General features: G+C 43.1%; 1 long non-coding RNA gene across 3 annotated transcripts in view; it reads left to right on the top strand.

Annotated features, from left to right (window-relative positions):
- The window catches only part of LOC118299611, an 87,291-nt gene that overhangs the window by 11,671 nt on the left and 53,304 nt on the right, over window positions 1–22,316 (top strand). For all 3 annotated transcript variants that reach the window (XR_007031713.1, XR_004789903.2, XR_007031712.1), the window contains 2 exons: window positions 2,518–2,606; window positions 19,041–19,084. This is a non-coding gene — a long non-coding RNA (uncharacterized LOC118299611). The remainder of the gene's footprint in view (window positions 1–2,517; window positions 2,607–19,040; window positions 19,085–22,316) is intronic.

Raw genomic sequence — 22,316 nt, forward strand, 5'->3', positions numbered from 1 at the left:
TATATTCGGATATTTGCTGTTATAGTTTAGGATAAGTACAAAATTAAATTATTGCCATGGTTATGATAAATGTGTATGTCAGTGTATGTCAAGCTATAAATTACTTTGACCATGGTATCAAACAATGGCTGATGCAAACATTCAGCAGACAAGTAAGCATTAACATTTTGAAGCTGTGTCTCTGGCCATATGACAAATGTTAGACTAATACTATTTCAGCTCTTCGGTTTCTACAATAGGAAATACTGGTCTCTTTAGCTGCCAAATCCTCCAGTGTTCACTATCTGCTAACATTTTGCGTCCCTGTGTTAATTGTTCAGGAATCTCTATTTATTTGATGAATACATGTCAAAAAAGTAGTTTTACATTGAAACCCGTCTTTTCTCTTCCTTTAAAACTGTTTCAGCTGTTTGATGACTCACCCTTCACCAATTAAAATGCCTTCTCGTTTTTTTTGAACTCCCTCCCCGTGACCATGAATCCTGCCATTTAGTGACCGGAGCACACAGGGAGCTACACTATCCAATTGATCTGTTAAATACGCAGATGTAGGCGTGGGTGGTGGCGAGAAGTCCTCGACAACAGAGAGTAGACTGTAGTCAAGACTTTCCAGTTTGAGCTGCTAGCTACTGTCAACTTTGGAGGCATGACATATTAGCTACTGTAAATGCCAGGAAGTATCCATGACAATTCCCTCCATAGCCACGTGGTTTTTAGCAGAAACAATAAGATAGCTCTGACATTCTTTCACAAGGTTTTAAGTTAAATACAATCTAGCTCATTACCATTAGCAGTTGTACTTTTCATGTCCACTTCCATTAAAAAAACTGTTAACTCCAGTCCATTTAAAAAAAACAAAAAACACTCAAATCTTATCAGACCAACCATAACTTATTAATATCCCACACTCATTGAATTGTTACATTTCACGACTAAGAAAATCTGACACATTTTGTGAGGATGAGCCATAAACATTTAAACCCCTCCACTGAGCATGGTCTTTACAAAAGGATAATAAAATCATAATGAATGTTGGGTACTTAGGTAGGTGGAATCGTAATAATATAGACCAGGTTAAAGTTCTGCCTTTCCAAGAGAAGCCATAATCCCTGGTCAGTTCTGTAGTAAACACATGGATATCTTTTGAGATAAGGTGACTATCCTGGATCAGATGTTGAGTAAAAACTTGTGTGCTGAGTGACGTCTTACTATTTTATGTACAAGGTTGTAATCGCGAAGCATTTACACAGGGCTGATGGAAAGAGATTTTTTCCTTTGTATTTCTCTTTGAATGCTGCTGTGGGGCCAAGAATCACAGACAATGTATATTTTGTCATGATGCCACTGTTTCAACACTACACCTTGAAGTGTAGCGGATGTTCCAGGTTTAAACTTGACGTATTGAAAGTTTTATTTTGTGCCAATCCAAAAAAAGTCCCAAGAAATACTAATACCCTTTTTTATCATTAGCTAACTTTTCTGGCAGTCCTTTTACTTAAATGCAGTGTGCTGCTCGTAAATTCAAGCATCAAGAGATATTCTGATACTGTTGCTAATAGATTCCATATATGCATGCAGGTTATTTGTAGACTGGAAAAATCTCCATTCTATACCCACCTTTTGCCAATGTCAGCTGGGATTGACTCCAGCTTTCTTAATCAATTGAAATTGTTTAGTGATATATATATATATATATATTTCTAATCCTGACGTTTCAGTAGTGCATAATGAATCACAAATGTTGCAAAGACAGAAGTGGAAGTGTGATCTGACCATTCTGCATCCGATTCAGTTTCTTTTGTTTCTTGTTCATTGTACCTGTTGCCTGTGGTTGATGTAGTTGCTCGAGTATTTCATGTGTAAGTCTTCCTGGCTTGGACAGATGATTGGCAGTTGGTAATGAATTGTGTTGAAGTGTGAGAGACCAGCGCAGCAGGAGGAAGTGAAATGAGGGAAGGTTGGTAAATGAGGGTCCAGTAAATTAAAGCAGTTAGAGAGGGAGGGGGGTAAGTAGACTATCCCCAAGACTACCTTATTTCATGGTGTAAAAATGTCCGATTCTCACCACAAACTATTGCCCCTGTGTGACAGGTAATTATTTTGGCAGCCAGAAAACCTCCCCAACGCTTCGCTGCCAACCTGATATCTCAGCCTCTCTCAGGGGGCCATCTGTGCTCAGCTACCCCAGATAAGTGAGAGGAATGTAGGGCAGCCATGCTGTGATGTGAAGGGCTGGCCTTGAGCTTAGATCCTGGAGGCTGGGTCTCCACCCGGACTTTGTGAATAATGGCACAATGGAGGCAGAAGGGTTTAGGAGGGCGTGGCAGACAGCAGGAGGGTTTTTTGAGAGGTTGGATGCAGGTGGTCGGTGAGTGCGGGGGTGTCTTCATTCAATACAGACTGAGTAATTGTGTGGAAAGGGCACCAGCTCTGAAATGCAGATTTTTGTTTTACATTATGTTTGTCTCCACAAAAGCATTTCCTGACAATAGACACTGTCCACGTTATGCTTTGCAGGTTTGTCCCTTTCGAATTGATACAGCAGAAGAGACGGCATTTTTTACTGTGGCTACAGCAGTGTTTCCAGCTGATCAGGAATCATCTAGGTAAGGGGCATGACATTTGCGACACATTCCAAGCGGGGGCCAGCTGGCCATTCAGAGCAGACTGGGTTTTTTGGAAGGTGGGCCACCAGCTCAAATGGAGTATGACACAAATAATGTAAATTTTGAACAATACAGCAGATAGACATATTCTAGGAGAGCCCCTTCAAAAAATGGTGAACCTGAAAATAGCCTAAACATGGACACTTGAGGTCGACAGATTATTTATACCTATATTTTCATTAACTTTGGTTAAGAGATATACTGTAGCTCTAGAGTTTTAGATTTCACTTATATGTTTAAATGTCTGACAGTCATTCTGGCAGTTGGCCTTCTTTGGGCTTGGTGACTATCAATATTTAATGTAAGGCTCATTTGAAGTGTTTTAAGTTAAATTTTTTCACCAATTATCGACACTCATAACCTTGACAGGAAATTGTTCTAAAGTAGAAACCTCTGTCTATTTGAGATTCCCAAAACAGAATGTCTCAGCGAGTAAGGAAGCTCCTCTGTAAATATAAAGATTGGCCACTGTAGGTTTCAAAGTTGTAACTCTGCTGAATGTCAACATATTTTCATATCTACAGTACATATATCTTTGGCTTTATTTGCTATTGTTAGTTTGGGAATGTAGACTTCAATGTGTCCCACATACACAGACACAGACTGGTTTAAGACATATTGCAACACTTGCACCTGTTTGTGTTTAAATGTGTGGATTGTTTGTCATAGCAAGATGCAGGTCAACACTGCATGGAATCAACACTCAATGGCCACCTCAGTGGTTTCTCATGGTTAGAATTACTCTGCTTTCGGCACCTTTTTTATTTGAACTATGAACTGTAGAGCTGGCCTGAGAAACCTCAAGCAGAACCAGACTCAGTGGTGGGCGGCCTTGTGCCAAGAGGGGGGTGAAAAAGAGGGGGAGAGAAAAGTCCCCCGTATAACCCAGATTAATAGAATACATACAAGGTTGGATGTTAACTTCTTACTTGTGAGATTTCTGAAGAGGTAGCATAGATGTTACTGGGTCAGAGTCAATGAAGATGGAACACAACATTAATTAAAGATTTCATGTTTGCCTAAAAAAGAAATTACACTTTTGGAGTGATCCCCTATGTAGTAATGCAGTTGCAGCCCAAAACCTATAGAAATCCATAGCAAAACATTTGAACATTATCTATGCCAAATGTCATGCTTACAATGTGAAGCAGAACCACGAAAATCGACAGCCAGCCTCCAAATTAATGTCAACAACACCATTCACCAACTATGACGGCCATCTTGTTTTTAAACCCCCCCCAGAAGTAAGCATACTTGCAGTGGTGGCAGGTCCTGACTGAGAGCTTGTCTACTTCACGTCCACCTGCTCGTCATCTGCGAGAATACAGCCTTCAGGCACTTCCTCATTGGTCTCACATTTGGACCAGGTGACAATGTCCATTTTTATATACAGTCTCTGATCCCACAAACCGAGAAACACCAATTTGATTTTAACCCTTAGATATTGGGAGATTAATAGGTGAATTTATCAATCGGGACCACAGTGGTAGAAAAGGTTAAAGTTAGGGAGACATCCGCAAAATCATGTGTCAGATGGGAAAATCGTGTTGTCAGGTATGAAATAGTGTTGTTATAGTTTTGTGTTCATAGTATATACAGTGTTGTACTGTATTTGCATGCGTCTGACATTCTGTCTGCTGTTCATCATGCACTGATGTCTGTTGTTTGAGTTTGTTACTTATGAATATAAATGATAGAACTGAACAGACATGCTGAGTCAAGCAACAACTGCGACTGACAGTCAAACAGGAGCAACAAAAGACACAAACACAAGACAGGCACACAGTCAAGACAGTGTACGACAAGATTAAAGCGTGTAAACGAAGATGAACCGTGGCAGCGGTGCCATTTGAGATGAAAGAGTATACATCAGGGGCCGAGTGGAGAACAGCCCCACACTAAGGGAAGAACTGAGCAGGTGGTTTCCATCAGTCCAGTCCCTTTCTCAAGAGGTGGATCTTAATATGTGTTCGAGGATGGTACTGGATATTGTAGTTCTGTTTGAGACGGAGAAAAATTTCTGTCATTTGTCTATATAGCATCCCCTTCTTTGCAAATTATTTTTTGTTGTTTTTAAATGATGTGCATGCTAATGAACTGGAGTGTAGTTCTAGAAGGGTAAATGTTATTTTCCCTCACCATGGGTGCAATTGTATCCAGTATTTCGAGTTTTCCATTACTGTGTGTTTCACATAGACTCTCAGGCCACGGGAACACGCTATACTGTTATTCAGACAATATGCTTTTGTTATTCTCCCACAATATGAAGCTGTTCGCTACACACAGCTGATAACTTAAGGAAAAGCAATTTTACTTCACGTCTGTGATAATGAAGTTGGTGCTATGAGTGTATTGTATTTACAGTAAAAAAACAAGAAAGAAAGCAGCTCATAAAGCCTAGTGGGTTGTAGGTCGCTTTGGACAAACGCGTCAGCAAAATGAATGTAATGTAATCTTTAAAAATAAAAATTGACATACTTGTATATATGTTGTAATATGATAGACATAAGAAGTAACGTAGAGTCGATAAAACTATTGATTCGAACAGACACTAAGAGTTTTGTGACTCGGCCAAACTGCAGCAGCGAGTCCTTCCACGGGCAGCAGGAATCAGGAGTAATAGCAACAGGCTACCAAGCCAATTGGCTAATGGGCTAACGATCTGCTGTCTGACTCTGGTACACGAACAAATCTGCCGAGGCCTGAGCAATGCTACCGCAGATAGTAGTGATAGGCAGTAATGGGCTGAAGCTAGACACTAAAATGCTGTTCAGCTCAAATGCTGCACTACTGTGTCAGTGGAACAAGTGTTTGTTTGTTTGTGTGTTTGATTGTCAGCAGGATTATTATAATAAGTACTGAACCGGTTTACACCAAACTTGGTGGATGGATGGTGTGTGGGCCAGGAGATGCCAGATTACGAATCAGTCTTTCGAGTCAGGGCATTCCCCCCCCCCCCCCCCCCCCCCCCCCCCCCCCCCCCCCCCCCCCACATTTCCAACAATATTTGACTTTGGCAAAGGTGTGCAATCCACTGCAGTTTTTTTCCGGAACAGAAAAACGCAGCAGAGTATGAAGTCTGTGGATTTGATTTTTGATGAATCTTCATAATTTAACCACGAGTACAACGTCACTTTAATTATGCAATTCTACAATTTCCCATTAGCATGTTATATTCTTGATCATACAGTGGAAAAAGCCATTTTCCCCTTGAAGTTCACTGGGTGCACTCTGTCATGCGGTTCAGTTTTCTCTCCTCGGCTACCTCCTCTATTTATTTAGCCACTTTCAGTGGAAAACCTCCTCTCTTGTGTTCACACACACTTCCTCTCGGCTTCCTCTCTCTGCTGAGCCGTTAAAAACGCCGACTGCGCTGCTGATTATGTGCCCCAGCATAAGGTGCAGTATACTGTGGTGACTATAGCAACTTATGAGTTATAGCTCTGCCAGGGAGCCTGGAAATGGCACACGCTCACAGGAAGGGCGGGGGGATCGGGGTGTGTCGCCTGTCGGTGGTGTACTGGAGGAGGGGACACTGCGCTATGCGAGTGTGTACACTGAAAGCACAGGATGTAACATTACCCTATAGGTCCCCATTCATATGTCCTGTTTCCTGTGTCCTATTAGGCCATGCACATTGAATTCAGGAGGTTAATAGACAGGTGGAAAAAACATGTTTTCCCACTTCAGCTCACAGTTATATGTGCATTTTTTTTTTTTAAGGGACTAAATAATGGGGTGGACATAGTCGTCCGTCTCCAAGACATGGAGATGATGGGCCCTATCTTACACCGGATACAAAGCAGCACCAACCACAAAGTGTGTTTGCTTGTTTCAGACTGATACATGTGTCCTTTTTCCTGTTCAGAACCCACATTGCTTAAATGCGCTCATTTGACCATCCATGAGCGCTTTGGTCTTTAAATAAGGGTGTGATCAGGTGCAGTGTGGGCACATTGATATATTGAGGCAGCGCTAAGCGGTTTTGCTTTAGTGGTCTGAAGTCAGTGTCGCATAGTTATTTAGCCAGATCTGTTTCCTCTGCAGTGAATTGCTCCCTCTTACTACATGCTAATCCACCATTACAATATCAATCTGCCAAACTGGAAGATCACCTGGCACTGAGCGTTCACAACGTGTCGCCTTCACGGCTGGTAGTCGATAGTCGTGACTGGTGAGAACCAATCAGGAAGCAAAAGCGGGTGACTGCGGCATCGCTTCCAAATGTCGCAGCTTTTGTCCGTCCATACGACAATGCAGCGCTGTTTCCAAACGTCCCCATTTTAGGCGCACAGAAACTCCGGAGTAGTGCCCAGCTGGCGTAGAAAAATGGAGAAGCAGCAGCGGTGGGTTTTAAAATGATAATGTAGTAATGTGGATGTAGCCACAGGTCAACTCTTTTGAACCATCAAACTGGTGCAGTGACCTTTTTTTTCTCCCCACCATTAAACCAAGGAAAGTGGATTTGGGCACAAACTAAAGTGCACTTGCTCCATGTGCTTCAGAACAAGAGCTTAGAGCGTTAAAATAGAGCCCAATATTTGAAAATGTCTCACTCACTTTGTATATAACATACTTTATTTGACATTTTCGGTTTTGGTTTATTATTAGTACACATGTTTTTACTGAGGCTAACAGGCTAACTTGATGACATTTCAATTGTCAGATATTCTTTCATTTTTGCAATAGCTTTTATGCTTTTATTACTGTAGGGCTTATCTTGGTATTTGTCTTGAAACGGCATTAATGTGCACAGAGAGACTTAAAAAGACATTCAATTTGCAGGATATAAAGCCAAAACAGGGAGTTAAAGGAGCCAAGTAAGGGTTAGATAGTTTACTTAAAAGGCAAAGTTAAAAAGTAACACTGTCTCCTAGAAAATACATCTCTAAACTGCAACAGCAAAGGTATTTGGTACAGTAGGAAGTGTTCACAATTACAATTCCTCAAAAAAATGTATATTTGCTGTTGGAGTTTAACCAAATAGAAACAGGGTTGAGAGAAAGACACCTAGCCTACTTTTTAAAATAGCAATAATTTCAAAGAGTGTATTTAAAAACTGTATTGCTATGCAAAGTAAGAAACGGGTTAGATTACAGGTAATTGTCAAAAGAATACTTAAGTATGCTGCCATTGCTCACCAAGAAAATGTTTCTTTGAGCTGATTTTAATTTGACTCCGTTCTGCTGTTTTTCATTGTTTTTCAAGTACTACTGGTTATCCTTTGAATAATACATAATGCACCCACCGTACTTGTCTCCAGGAACAGACTGACCCATGGTGGTACATGCACTCAGCTGTGCAGGCTACAATAAATCCACTTTTGACCTCAGACTGTTGCACTGGTAGAAGTGGAAGTAAGAGTAGGGAGGTTGGATGGAAGCGAGGGAACTTTAGATGATGTAACATGGTGGTAATGCAGGAAGGCGAGTACTGAAACCAACAAGAAAACAACATCACCTGACTCCTCTCCCCTCCTCTCCTCACAGCAGGACACAGCAGATGGTGTTCAGGAGGGGGGGGGGCACACTTTACAACAGAATAATGAAAATGCAAACTTACTGATCATCACCCCTATGCACGCTCGCAACTCTCAATTTAAGGAGGGAGAAAAACTAACTTTGTTGTTGCGTTCCCGTGCAAAAAGGTGGGGAAAGGAATCACACGCGCACACGCACAAGGGGAAGGGAGACTATCGGACAAAAGGTGAGCACACTTTGCCGATCTAAACCTTTATCATCAATCCATTGCTCCCTTATATTGCCGCTGGGGCCTCCGAGAGCTACCAATCAGAATTTCTGTGTACATTTACAATGCCAATAAAGCCTCTTATGCTTATCTTATGCTCTTATGCTTCTCAACCACCCCCCACCCCACCGTCCACTCTGTTCACTCTGTCATGCTCTGTCCCCTCGGTGCACTTGCCTTTGTGTGTGTCCGGCTAGAGTCTGGCGGACACAGACAAAAGAATGCCGCCTGTCACGGAGATAGAGCAAAGGTTTTGGCTCTCTGGGTGGGGTGGGGGGTGGTGGTGGAGGTGAGGTGGTCGGTGGTGGTGGTGGTGGTGTTGGAGGGGGCCGGGGGGGTGCTGCTGGAAAGGCATTGTCAAAGCTGTGGCCATCCATTGTTGTTTCTGGGCTCACTCCTGATCCGACACCGACCTCACCCATCTCTTCTGTCTCCGATTTCCTTCTCCTCGTCTGTCCACTTGCTCTCCAGGCCTCCGGGCTTTTCCAGCGCGAGGGATGGGGACGCACAGGACAGGGGCAAATGCAACAGATGTCTGACGTGAAGCTGTTCGTCGGCATGGTTGCTTCAAACCCGACGGTACACCACGGCTATCCTCCTGGGGCGGTGGTCGTTAATACCCCACAGGAACGTGCAAACGTTGGGGCGGTTCCGTGTTCTCGCCCCAGTCCCTTCCTCCAATCGTCTGGTACATTAACGAAGGCGTCGAAGTGGACGGCGGTCTCTCTTTTTGAGCGATGTAACCTTCAGCTACATCAGTAGTACATGCATTCAAATACCGTACCTAAGAACAGCCTTGACATACTTGGATATAGTCATTATACTTCACAATTCTACTCCAGGGCGTTTTAGGAAGTAAATAAATATCAGTCAGACCACGAACCGGAGGTGACGGCTGATGTCAGACTGTCGTTGACCTGCTCCATGTTTGAATGATTAATCGAATATTGAATGTGAAGCGGTTGCCATACGTTGACAGTATTCAGACACAAGCGGTCCAAAGGTTTCAGATTTGAATCGACGTAAAGATTCTCGCCCCACCTAAAGTCTGCCACCTCTGCGTATTTTTTTTGCTCTTTTGCAGTGCTGCTATGCAGCAGTCTGGGGACAAATTGATTATGCAGTCTGGAGCCCAGACAGCCAATTGTCTCCTGCTCGGCTTTGATTCACTGAAATGTCACTCTGACTGATGGCACCGTTGATAATTTCCTCAATGGCACAGTAAACACTCAATATTTACCGAGGCTGAATAGTGTCCGGGCCAAATCTGATTGAAATAGTAATATTTATATAAAAGAAGGCAAGACAATAACTCCCCGGTGCATATCAAGAACTTTTCTCTGATTAGCAGATATGCTGGAAATGTGGCTTGCGTAGCATTAAACAGAGTGAAGAGAGAGAATTAAAGAGCTACTTTAATGTCATTTGTATTCATTGCTAGAGATTCACAAACCTCTGACAACAAAAAAAAGCCCCCGCACCATTTTCTCATCAAGAGTATTGATGAGCAATTGTAGAACGAGTTGTTTATCACGCCAAGTCAACTTCACTTTTTCATCCATGGTCTGGCTTCCTCAGACGGAAAGGTGTGACCGCGAGTCTCGTCGTTCTGTCCGCGTGTGCGTGCCGCTCCTGCTGCCCTGCAGTGTCTCCCTTGTGCCAGCAGATGGGGAAAGGAAACGTGTTTGTGGGATGGATGAAAGAATGTGCAAGCGGCACAGAGGGAAACCGGCCGCGGGGCTCCCAGTCTCCGCTCGCGTCCACTCGCCGCTCTGCTCTTATTTGATGAGTCAAGATAGTCGTCTGTGTAGTTTCAAAAAAAAAAAATTATAATTCAGCTGCAGCTTAGAGTTGATTCGCTGTTAACTGTGCAGAAAAAATAGACTTGATAAATAATTAGCTTCTGCTGTAAGCAGTAAAGGTCTTACATTTTCTTTAAAGATGTTGTTGAATGCGGTTTCCCCTGAAAGTTTTTTACATGTACAAATAAATATAAATATATATATACATGTATATATATATATATATATATACACAAAATGTTTTGCTGTCTTTTAAACGTAGCAGAAATTCAATTGCAACAGTCCAAAGAAGTTTAAAGCTGCTTTGTAAACATTTAAAAAGCATTAGTGTTTGCAATAAAGACTTACTGACTTTGCAATGGACTCAATAGGATTAAAACACAATATTTCACATATTATTTCATACATTATTATTTAATCATACCCAAAATTTGAGTCTACTTTTGATAGGACAAATGCTTTCAATCTTTATTATATCAATTTGTAGTAAAAAAACAAACAAACAAACAGTAAACGAAAAAAACAAAACAGGTTTTCATCACCAGAAAATTACATTGCTTCTTGTTTGATTTCAGGTTGAATGTTGGATGTCGGTGTTGGATGTGGCACATGGCTGTCAGTCGTATGTACAGTACAGGATATTTAAGGCTGATTTAAGGTTGATTGAAATAGCTCTGGCTGGGGGAGGGGAGGGGGGGGGGGGATTGGAATCAAGTTACTCCAGTGCTTGAGAAACACTCCATACTACACGCGCACACACACTAACACACACACACACACAAACACACACACACACTCCCGCCCCGAGAGGAGTGTCTCCGGGAGATGATTTCCTTCCCTGTGCGTCGTCCCCCTCGCACCCCCACCCCGCACCCCCTCGCCGCTACGCAGTGTAAACACAGTGTTCCAGAGGAATGTTGGACTCCCTGACCTCCGCCGCAGTTCACTCGGTTCAGCCTGGCCGCGCTGTGCTCCGGCATCAGCAGCAGCAGCAGCAGCAGCCCACCCCCACCTCCTCCTCCTCCTCCTCCTCCCCCTCCAGAGCCCCTTCACTCCACTCACTCTCATCCCCGCCTCGCCTCTCTCCTTTTTTTCCTCACGCCGCCTCTCCTCCCCGTTCTTTCCTTCACTTTCCCTGGTTTCCCCTTCCTCTCGCTCTCTCCTGTCTGCCTGTTTTCTCCTTACATCTCACCACCATCCCCATTTATTTTTATAGAATCATCTCTACATTAATCTGACTCTGAATTGAAAGCACACACAAAAGGAGGTGCGGACCATTGACACCACTCAAGTATTCTGGTCCACTTTGGTAAAAGAGCAATGCAACACCGAGGAGTCCTTATTTACAGTAATGTAATGCTCATCATGTATTCTATCATCAGATTTCTGTATGAATTTCAAATGCTGTTATAGGTTGGGTAGGATTAAGCTTCAATTACTGGAAATACTCAAAGTATGTCACTCAGTGTCATTAGTTGAGTAAAGATCCATGACTGCACAACTCTTCTCCCGTGCATCATGGTTTATTATTCCCATTCAAAACGTTCAAACAAAGATTAGCAGAACATACAGTAAGTCCATCGAGAAAAAGGATACCTATCCAGTTGCAGCACATTTCATGGGAATGGGCCGTGCAGTGTCTTGAGTGTGCAGGAGGTGAGAAGGCATGTGTGTGTGAGTGTGTGTGTGTGTGTGTGTGTGTGTGTGTGTGAGAGAGAGAGATGGGGAGATTTTGGGGGAGTTACTACTCCAGAACAAGGTATTCTGGATTTCTTAATTAATTATTCAAATTGTTCAACATTTTCGTCCTCTGGACTACATTTGCTCGCAAAGATCAGCACTTTAAAGAGAGAAAAACAAAAGAACAGTCTGGGGACGAATGTGTTAAATATCATTTGGAATAAGTTCACCCAGTCTGGCACAGTCCTGGGACGTCTTTACCCAGAACCAATTTTGTTTTTATGGAATTAAATTACTCCAGAGTTATTTACCCAAACTAAAATATAGTTATTTTGACCGAGGGCTCGTGTTTTTTTTCCTCAAAACTGCTACATATTTATTGTCAGTTTTATGACATTTGAAACCGAACATTTTTAACAGTCGTCATCAAAAAGTCCGTTTGGGAGAGGTTGAGTTCCGAATGGTGCCACTGGGGAAAGTTTTAACTCCAGTGTTGCAGTATACCGACTCAAATATGGGAAGTTATGATCCAGCAAATTTTTTGTGTGCATAAATAGGAAGTATGGTTGAATGAAAAGGGGAGACGTGACTGCTGTTCCCACTGATGCTCGGTGCCCTTACGTTGATCTGTAGGTCACATGACTCAATGTCATAGAGGACTGTTTTTGCCTCACGTGGAAAATTACCACTGATTACAAACCCCCGAACAATTACGGAGTCTCCCATCAGCCCAGGGTTCCTTGTGCTGTCTTCGTTTTTTTCTTTCCCCCCGGCCATTCATGTTTAAAAGAAAAAAAGAAATCATCTGTTTCTATTCGAGAGGGAGAGAAACATAACATGAATCCAACTTATTGAGTCAGTGTTGTTAAACTTTTCCATCTTCCTCATCATTACGGCCTCATCAACCTGAATTAATTACCTCGTGATCTTCCAGTCATTAACATTAACCTATGCCGGAGCTTTTCCCTGCCCGTCTGTCCGTCTGTCTGTCTGTCTGTCTGTCTGTCTGTCTGTCTGCTTGCCTGCTCCTCCATCTTGCGTCGGCCCCAGCTGTATTTATTTGCCCACATTAATTCCACACGCCGTGAAATCAACCGGTCCCTATACATGCAATCAAGCATTCATTTTTCATTTAAAAGTGTGACGCTCACACTGTTGCTGCGAGCAGGGCGGGCGGGAGGTTAAGGAGGGAGGGAGGTGGTGGTGGGGGGGGGGGGGACCATCAGTTACCGAGGCAGCGTAAACGGTGCACGCGGATGACGATGGGCGCGTTGCTGGTGCAGCAACATGCGGTTTGCTCTGCTCATTATGCTGACAGGGAAGAGGAACTTGGCTGACCTCTGCTGGGCTCTGACAGGCAGTGTGGCCGATGTTGATCTGCTAACGATTTGATCCAGGATGTATATACATATTGATATATATATATGTGTGTGTGTGTTCCTCTGGCTCCTATTAACCACAGAGTGTCTTCGGGAGAGTAGAAGAACGTTGAAATATTCGCAGACCACAAACACATATGTGAATTATTATTATTTTGACGCCAAATGACCCCCCCCATGTATAATCACACACACACACACTCACACACACACGCACACACACACGCACGCACGCACACACACACACACACACACACAAACACACCTTTTCATGCACCTTTTCATATACAGGATTTTATATGTGGAGCTTCATCGCAAGCCATAATCTGGCAAAAGAAAGAGCAGAATCTAAAGTGAGGGACTGAGAAAGGAAAAGAGGAATGATGGAGGGAGAGGGAGTGAGCGAGTGTGTGTGTGTGTGTGTGTGTGTGTGTGTGAATGAGGGAGAGAGGGAAGCAGATGGCTGGAAATATAGCCTGCTAAATTATTCAACTGGGCTGGAGTCTGGAGATAGATAGATGGATAGGCGCTGGCATGGACACTTTTATTAGGATTCCGAGGGCTGTGAGCGGAGTGCTTGAAAAACACCGTGATTGCCTTTTGAGACCAAGAAAAGTAATTGCATCAGGCCGGGGAGCAGCTATTTGCTGTAGGAATTAAATCTATGTTCTCAATTAAAGAGTGAAATGAGTACAGATCTCTGTATGTACCAAAGTTATGAAGCATTAAACGGTTTTTGCCTTCTTTGTCTCAACAGTTGTAGTTTTTCTCCCTAATGCCAATACCTGTAGAGTGTATCAACTATTACTCACTTTGACCAGTAGCTACCAACAGTTTGGGTTTCGGAACAAGATGTCTGAACCATAGGATAAGGACTGTGGCATGTGTTTGTACTGAAGGTCTTCTGTGGGAAGTCCGGGCGTCCTTGAGTAGCTTCCAGGGTCTCTGAGCATCCTGAGGATTGGATGAAGTTCACCAGAAGGTCTTCCACTAAAGAAAATGTGAAATACTCTAACCATGATTTCCATATTCAACACTGTTTCATGACTCTAAAATATTTACCTCAAGACAGGTGTTGTGTGCTTTACCCCCCCAGCTCCACGTGAAGAGATAGTAAATTCGCTCTCCCCATGTTCTATTCTTCCATTTAGCTTTGTGCATCATATTTGACTCTCCCAGATTCACACACACACACACACACACACACACAGATGCACATATAGTGAGTGGAGGGCTCCGGGGAAATAGAGCAGAGAGGAAACTACGTGCCTTCGCCAAGCAAGGGCTGTCTGGTGTCATGGCAACCGGTGCAGATTACCCCACCCTCCATCAGTCAGAGAGAGGAGAGGAGAGCAGGGATGGGCACACACACACACACACACACACACACACACACACACACACACAGACACACACACACACACACACACACACACATGCACAAACACGCAAAATAGTTACACAACAGGCAAGATGCTCTGATAGAGGTTTGCATTATTTCATATTCAAAATATTCTATTTAAATGTGTAAGCATTTGCTTGTCAGCTTATCACAAACCAAAATGCTTTAGCAATATTGTCTGCAGTCGCAGCGGTAAAACACTGAAAAGCCCTGACTCGACAGGTAAGCACAAGATGGTGTGGAGAAAGAGAATGAGGAAGGTGAAGGGGAGGGGTTGTGGAAAGGCGAACAATGATGCGAGTGGTGCAGGGAGAGGTTGAGATGTGTGTAGCGGAGCCATTAATATATAGTAGAGCTAAATATGTCCAGGGATACGCCATCATTGAAAGAAGCAAGGTTACCCGACGAGCAGCGTAACTGTGGAGGTGGACAGTTTGCAGCGAGCGAACGCGTTCCACGCTTCCAGAGCACTATTGAAGTACACATATTACTCTATATGTGTGTGTGTGTGTGTGTGTGTGTGTGTGTGTGTGTGTGTGTGGCAGGTTAGCACTGCAGCCTGAGAGGGTGAAAGAGAGAGAGAGAGAGAGAGAGAGAGAGAGAGAGAGGGGATGATGCTGGGCAGGAGGAGACCAGGGGCAGTGATGTGTGGACGAGCTGACACTGAGAGAGGGAGGAGAGAAGGGGAAGAAGAGGCGAGGGGATAATATTAGAGTCTGCACGGAGGGTACGGAGAGAGGGTAGCCGCAGATTTTGGTTGCAGATAAAAAAAAAGGCGAGACACAGAGGGTGTGGAAGAGATAAATGGCATCAGCGTGAGGAGAGGAAAAAAGAGACAGAGGAGCGAGAGAGGAGGGAGGCAGAGAAGGAAGGAGGAGGGGGGGGGGGGTGTTGAGGTCGTTTGAGGACACCGAATCCTAAATTGACTGCGGCACAGCCGTCGTCGAAACAGTTACATCACAGCTGAGCTCAATCTCGAGGTGAACCGCTGTCCTTCTCCCTCTCTCTCTCTCTAACTCTCTCTCTCTCTCTTCCTACCCATGGTGAGGCGCTTCACAGCCAACCTTGGACGGTGCGGCAGGGTAGGCTGCTCATGTGCAACGGCGTGTGTTTTAATGGGACGCACAGGGGCCGTGATGCGACCGCTAACCGTTGGCCTTCCTTGGTCTTTGCGCTGCAGTCAGCGACACGGCTGTGATCAGCCTTGTCGAGGCTCTTGTGAACACAATAAACAAGGCACTAAACTCGTCGGAAAAGGCCCCGTACTCCACAAAGGGCCCGCCTTTGATCCGAAAATCAATTAGCAGCACAGCCATGACCGTTGTCCGCTGAATCGTCAAACCGCTGCGCACAAAGTAGCTCTTTCTTGCATCTACTCAGTGTCAGGCGGCCCGTGGGTCTGAACGGATGCAAATTAACAATATTAGTAGATCATCTTTTCTTTTTCAGTTTTCACGGCATAAATAAAGATGTGAAATATGATTCAATGCTCTGCCCTTCTCCAGCAGCCCTACTCCTCTACAGCACCTTCGAGCAGCTGCCCAGCGCGACACCAGTCGACACTGTCGGGGGCTCAGAGCCCGGCTGAAGGGCACCTTGAAAGGATATGCTAATGTATAGAGGCGGCGTATTCTACCTCCTCCGCTCATACTTGCATCTTGTGTGGGGATTTGAACTCAGTCACGAGTTCACTTGGCTTAACCTGCGATCTTCAAATAGTTCCAGTTCCAAGGGTGAATGTTTACCTCTGTTTTTGCCTTCAATGTGAAGGGATGCGCCAGCTACCAATTCTGACAGGTCCCCTCAGGGTATGTGTGAGCACGCTGATCCGATACCCGGCACTCTCCTTTCCAAAAAAATGTATATCTGTGTAACTTCGCTGCCTGAATAGTTTTCCTGTAATTTAAGTTGAGGCCAGGGATGAATGTTTCAGGGAAAACACTTGATTTTTGCCATTACAATGAGGGGGACACTGTGTTTCATTGCAGATATACTCACATATGGCAGATACAGTCTTTGCTATATAGTTATTACATGCAAATAAAGTGATAAAGGATTGATGTGTCCCATCCTTAATTTTAGCCTAGGATAGCCAGACTAACACTCAATTGCATATGAGTCTGGGGATCTCTCGGTTCATTTTCGATTTCCAAGAGGCGTTACCAACAGATTCAGGTCAAAATGCCCCCGGACGCAATTGGACAGACCTACAACCAGTAGGTCATGGCCATGTGACGTCTGCTGAGGAAAATGTCAACAGACTAGAGCAGAGAGCAGAGAGGAGATGTCTGTGATGATGATTCCACAATGTCAGTGAACCAGTGTTGTTGTTTTTGATGGAGAAATTAAAAAGTATCGGGTACATGCTCAGTCAAATGCTGGTTCATTAGCGGCAGTCTTGGTTGTTTACAATAGTCACTTCTCTCCGTGCCATGGCATAAACCCCGCCCATCATCAGATAATCGGTTGTGATTGGACCGGCAAGTTTTCTACCTGTGGGAAAATCACTTTCCAATGGAGGGGATCCAGACCGTAGTCTGGCAGAGCAAATGAAATGAGCTCCCAGAATTCGGCTGGGTCCCAGGCTAACACATTTTGGGTTAATGACTAGTCTCATTGCGGATAGTTTCTACTCATTTGCACTTTGTATAGGCATTCGGTCTGTATCTTGATATCTCATGTAGATCAGAAAAAGTAAGCAATAAGTGTGGAGGCACACACAACGCATTGCTATCTAAATGCAATCAGATCGACTACACAACATCAGATCAGATCAGATCGTAGCCTTGCCAGGTGTAAATGTAATCTGCACTCCTTGGCCACCTCCTCACAACAAACGGCAAGTTAAAAGGTCATCAAACTCTCAGGGCTCTCGGTTCCTTTTAATCTTCCATTAGTCCCACAATCTGTTTTTTTAAGAACGCTACACAGTCATAGATTTGATGTCTAGTAAATTGGTCCAACACAATCATTCAAAAAAAAACTATATATAAAAACTGAAAACTGACCTGACAAAAGTCTCAAAGGTCTTTGAACACAACAAAAGTAGGAGCCACCTTAAAGGACATTATGCGCTTTATGCATTTTGCTTCAGCCAAACAAATATTCAGTTGAAATACCTCAGAGATGCGATATTTACCCAATGTATTGAACAGTCAATGGATAGTAGTATCGCCAGTCATTGGCGATACTATTTTGAAACATTACTCTTTAAAGATGCTGTATGTAATTTTTTGCATAGCATAAGAATTGTGTCTGTTTACTAACCAATCAAGATGAAACATTGCAAGTTCAGCATTCCGACTTCATTCCGTTACTCTCCATGGGCTTTCTCCAGTGGTCGAAAGCAACACCAATGTTAATGTTTGTTTTTCAAAGTTAGCATGCTAACCAGTTAGCCCTGGCCCAGCTGGCCCATCCAGTAGGCCCTGAAGAAGTAGCGCTGCTAAGAGGTCATAAAATCATCTCCTGCTTTTAAATATAACAATGGCTGAAGATCTTGCTCAGCAACCATCACCATCACCTAATCCCAACAACAAACCACAGACTTAAATATAGCACCATGAAGTATTTATTTTCAAGTAAAACTGCCAAACATTACATTCCAGCTTCTCAAAAATCAGGAAAAAGTAATCTGACCGCTGATGCCTTTGAGAAATTGTGGTAGGCAGTTTTTGAGTTTTACACTGTAAAATATATATATATATATCGACAAAAGAATCTGCAAATGAATCGATTAGGAAAATAATTGTTAGGTCTAGCCTTAAAATTAGCCCAAACCACAGTCGGGGTCCCTGGAGTTCTGGGACCCTGGGGCAAAAGCCCCTTTTGCTCAGTTACCAGCCTTGGGGACTCCACTTTAGCACTCTTTTAGAAGTGAGAAGCACCATGTTTGTTCACACCTTCACCTACCAGATATCAATGTTATAATGTAATCACAATGTGGGCATAATCCTGACTCATGAAACACACATGCAACTAATAACATGAATAATGGTGGCATTCGATTACTGTGTCTCAAAGCTATGGTATGGTCCATGCTGGCTGATTTGCACACCAAAAGGAACAGAGGCCCCTACAACAATTTTATTTGCACCTGTGAGAAATATCTAATGGTTCTCAGTTTTCAATATTAGACCAGAAGCCACTGAAATATAAAGCAGGTACATTCCTTCCTTTTTTATTCATTAGAAACAGAGAAGCTGCTTCACTGATATTTCAGTAGGCAGGCCAGGTGGATGGTCAGCTGAACATTTTTATTTCTGCCACGATACAATCCGTCAGAGCTTTTTCTTCCAGTTGGCTCAGCACAATCTCTGCACTCATTTAGATATTAACTCGCTTTATCTTTCCCTGTCCTCAGGAGCTGCCAGGACAGAGAGTACCAATGACACCTGGCATTGATCTGTAAGTAATGATACCGTATGCACTGTACATAGTGGTGTAGATATAAGCTGTACTGCCGCTTTATCCCTGTAAGGCAGTAATAGTTAGTGTTGTCCAGGATCATGAATTCTTGTGAACATTGGAAAAACTCTTGGAAGCCCTTAAAACACTTCTTTGTGGCTTTTTTAATGAATTATTTGGTTTGCCCTTCCTTGTGTGTCTCTTTGTGCAGCCTGAGTTTGGTATTTCCTGTTTTATTTCGCATTCACTTCCTGTTCTCATGTGTCTTGTTATCAGTCACTTTACGTTTTTGTTCTGTTTCCCGCTTGGACTTATATTTCCCCTCTGTACACTGTAAGATTACTTTTTTTATTTTTCTCTTAATTGAATTTCCTTTTTTTCTCTACCTGCTTTCTCTGGGTCCTGCTTCGCCACCTCTGATCTTATGAAATACATAAGACTTAAAGCACAACAAATGCGTCTTGTGAGGAAAGCAATACTCTTAATTTAACATAATGTAAACCTTTAAAATCCCTAGTTCCAGCCGCTCAGTTGTGTGTATTGTCTTTGTCTTGTGTGATAGTAAACTGAAACTTGAGTTGCCCTACACACACCTCCACCCACACATACAGACAGCGCTTGACTGACATCTCTCTAATGAGTCCCATTAGTGTTACTGCACCTGTTAGGGTGGGAGAGGGTACACATCACTCTAACTGTGTTATGAACTTTGGTGGTGACCTCACATAAATCCAACATGGCTCTGGACACCTTCCACCTGGGCAGAGGTCTTATTAGGGGGGGAACGCCGGTGTCGGTGTGGAAAACCTTTACGATCAGGAGCATCGCTTGAACAACGATGACATCACCATATGCTCAAGGAAATCATTTTTGCATATTTCCTGATTTTTAAAAAAAAAAATTATTGGTTAAACAAATAATGGAGAATGTCCCACAATAATCAAAAGGAAAATAATCATTAGTTGCGTCTAGTGTGGTAGTATCACAAAGAAACCTCTACATTCAGGGCTGTACAAATTTATTCGAAAATCAATTTAATTGACCTAAACCTCAGACATTTTGTTTCTAACTTAATAGAGCAGGGCAAGTTTCATGAGCAGCTGGGTTTTTTGCAGTTACTTCCTCACAGACATTTTTGGCAAATGGAGGAACTTAACTTTTCAATGTAGAATTTATGCAGATGAACGGTCTTCATCTTACACGCAGTTATACCCAGTTAATGTCTAGTTTAGAACAGGAGAGCGTTAAATTTCAGTAATGACGACGAGACGAAACCAATGTCATTTAACTGTGACTGCTGTATATATATCAACATCAAGTATATTTGACGGGTTAAATTGTAGTTAAATGTAACAAAGTAACATTGGAGTAATTATGCTGTATGTCACAGGCTTTAATTAGAAGCGTTAACAAAGCAGTAATCCATCTTTTTTTTACTCTGCTCTACTTAAAACACCCATGCACAGGACCCATGGAGAAGGAAGCAAACAGAAAATCTATTCCACACAAAAAAAAGTGACTTTTACAATACATTTTTCATTTTTATTTGATTTTCATGGTGGACATGCCCCATAGGGCCCCCTCTTTTGTTTGTGACATGATAGCTCATTTAAACTTGGCGCAAGAGTCACTTTGAGCCCTGGCAGAATTTAAGCGGTGAGCGTTGAACATGTCAGGTTCCTGTGTCCTCTCCGTCTCACTCTCTGTCCCCTGTGTGATGCAGCTGTTTGAGTGCTATGGTCATCAACCTATAAATACAGCAGCTGAATGACGGATCCTGCAGCAGCTGTCTGCCGTTCCATGACACATAGACACATAATCTACACACAGATCTAAATTTCAGATCTTAATACTGTCAAAACGTACATACACAAACAGTATTGTGTCTAGCACAATAATGATAAAGATATGTATATATATACAGTATATAAATTCCATCCTCATATCATACCATCCTCTGATGTGGATGTTATTCAGTGCTGCAGTAGCTGTACAGACATAAGGACAGGCATCATTACAGTGATCCGAGGCCTGTTAATAGGCCCGGGATGGAGGGGGTTTGTCGGTTCTGCACAGGGCTCACAAGAGGAGGTTGGGAGAGTGAATGGAGGTCAGGGGTTAGGGAGGAGGGCAATATTTTGGACGAGTGTTGGAGACAGAAAAGAAAGAAAGAAGAAAGAAGGGAGGGTGAAGGAGTTTAAAATGAGATTCTGCATATACTATGTATCTGAAAAAGAGACTATATTTCATAAGTCATTGTTCCTAAATCAATGCACATCACATCGTCATGCATGCATATTGTCACATCTCCTGGAATTCCAAAGATGGCAGACAATCAACGTAACATCAGGTATTTTCTTTGATTTGACACTTTAAATTAAAATGTTGCCTTTAACTTCGATCGGGTTAGGGTTATGGCGAGTATCAAGGTTTGGGTTCATTGTTGTTGCAGACTTAAGTGAACATTAAACGATTTTTTTTTATTAACCTATCAAAATGAAAAATATATTGATTTTAAAAAGGTCAAAGTAGGTACCTCTCTGCTTTGGCTGGATACTAAAAAGAACCAGCCTCTGTCAGACCAGTTAGGTTTTACAGCTGAGCTGAACAAGGAGCAGACCAGGAGTCTGGAGCCGAGTGACCAGTTGCTGAAGACTTCTTTTGGCAGCAGCTTCTGATAGCAAACCAGGTCAACACAGCTCGGGTGGCACACATTCACGAACTTGTGGACCTGAAAATATTCAACTTTGACCTCTATCACAACCTCAAGATTGAGAAGAGTCTCAACAGAGCTCTTGAAAGACAAATCAGTCAGTCAGGCTCTCTACTCGGCTGGAGACAGAGATTAAAAAGATCGAGTCGCTGTCAAAACAGGACGAGTATTTCAACGCCGAGCTGCAGAAGAAGCAGACCAGGAGTCTGGAGATGATAGATCAAATGTAGAAGCAAAAAGGATGACCATCCGCAGGAACTTATGGAGGCAAAGCAGTGCAACACAGCGAGAGAGGCTCACCTTGTTGAGAAGGTCAGTGAGCTCACCACCGGGCTGGAGATGGAGACCCACGAGAATAAGTGTCTGTCAGACCAGATCGAGCGAGTGAAAACTGAGCTGCAGAAGGAGGAGACCAGGAGTCTGATGATGACAAATAATAGATCAGATGGAGAAACAAAAAGAGTTGGAGATTCTGAAAGTAAGTCTGAGTCTGTCTGATATCAGTCGACCAGCTGAGTA

Source organism: Scophthalmus maximus, chromosome 11 (assembly GCF_022379125.1).
Source record: "Scophthalmus maximus strain ysfricsl-2021 chromosome 11, ASM2237912v1, whole genome shotgun sequence".
Classification (NCBI taxonomy): Eukaryota; Metazoa; Chordata; class Actinopteri; order Pleuronectiformes; family Scophthalmidae; genus Scophthalmus; species Scophthalmus maximus.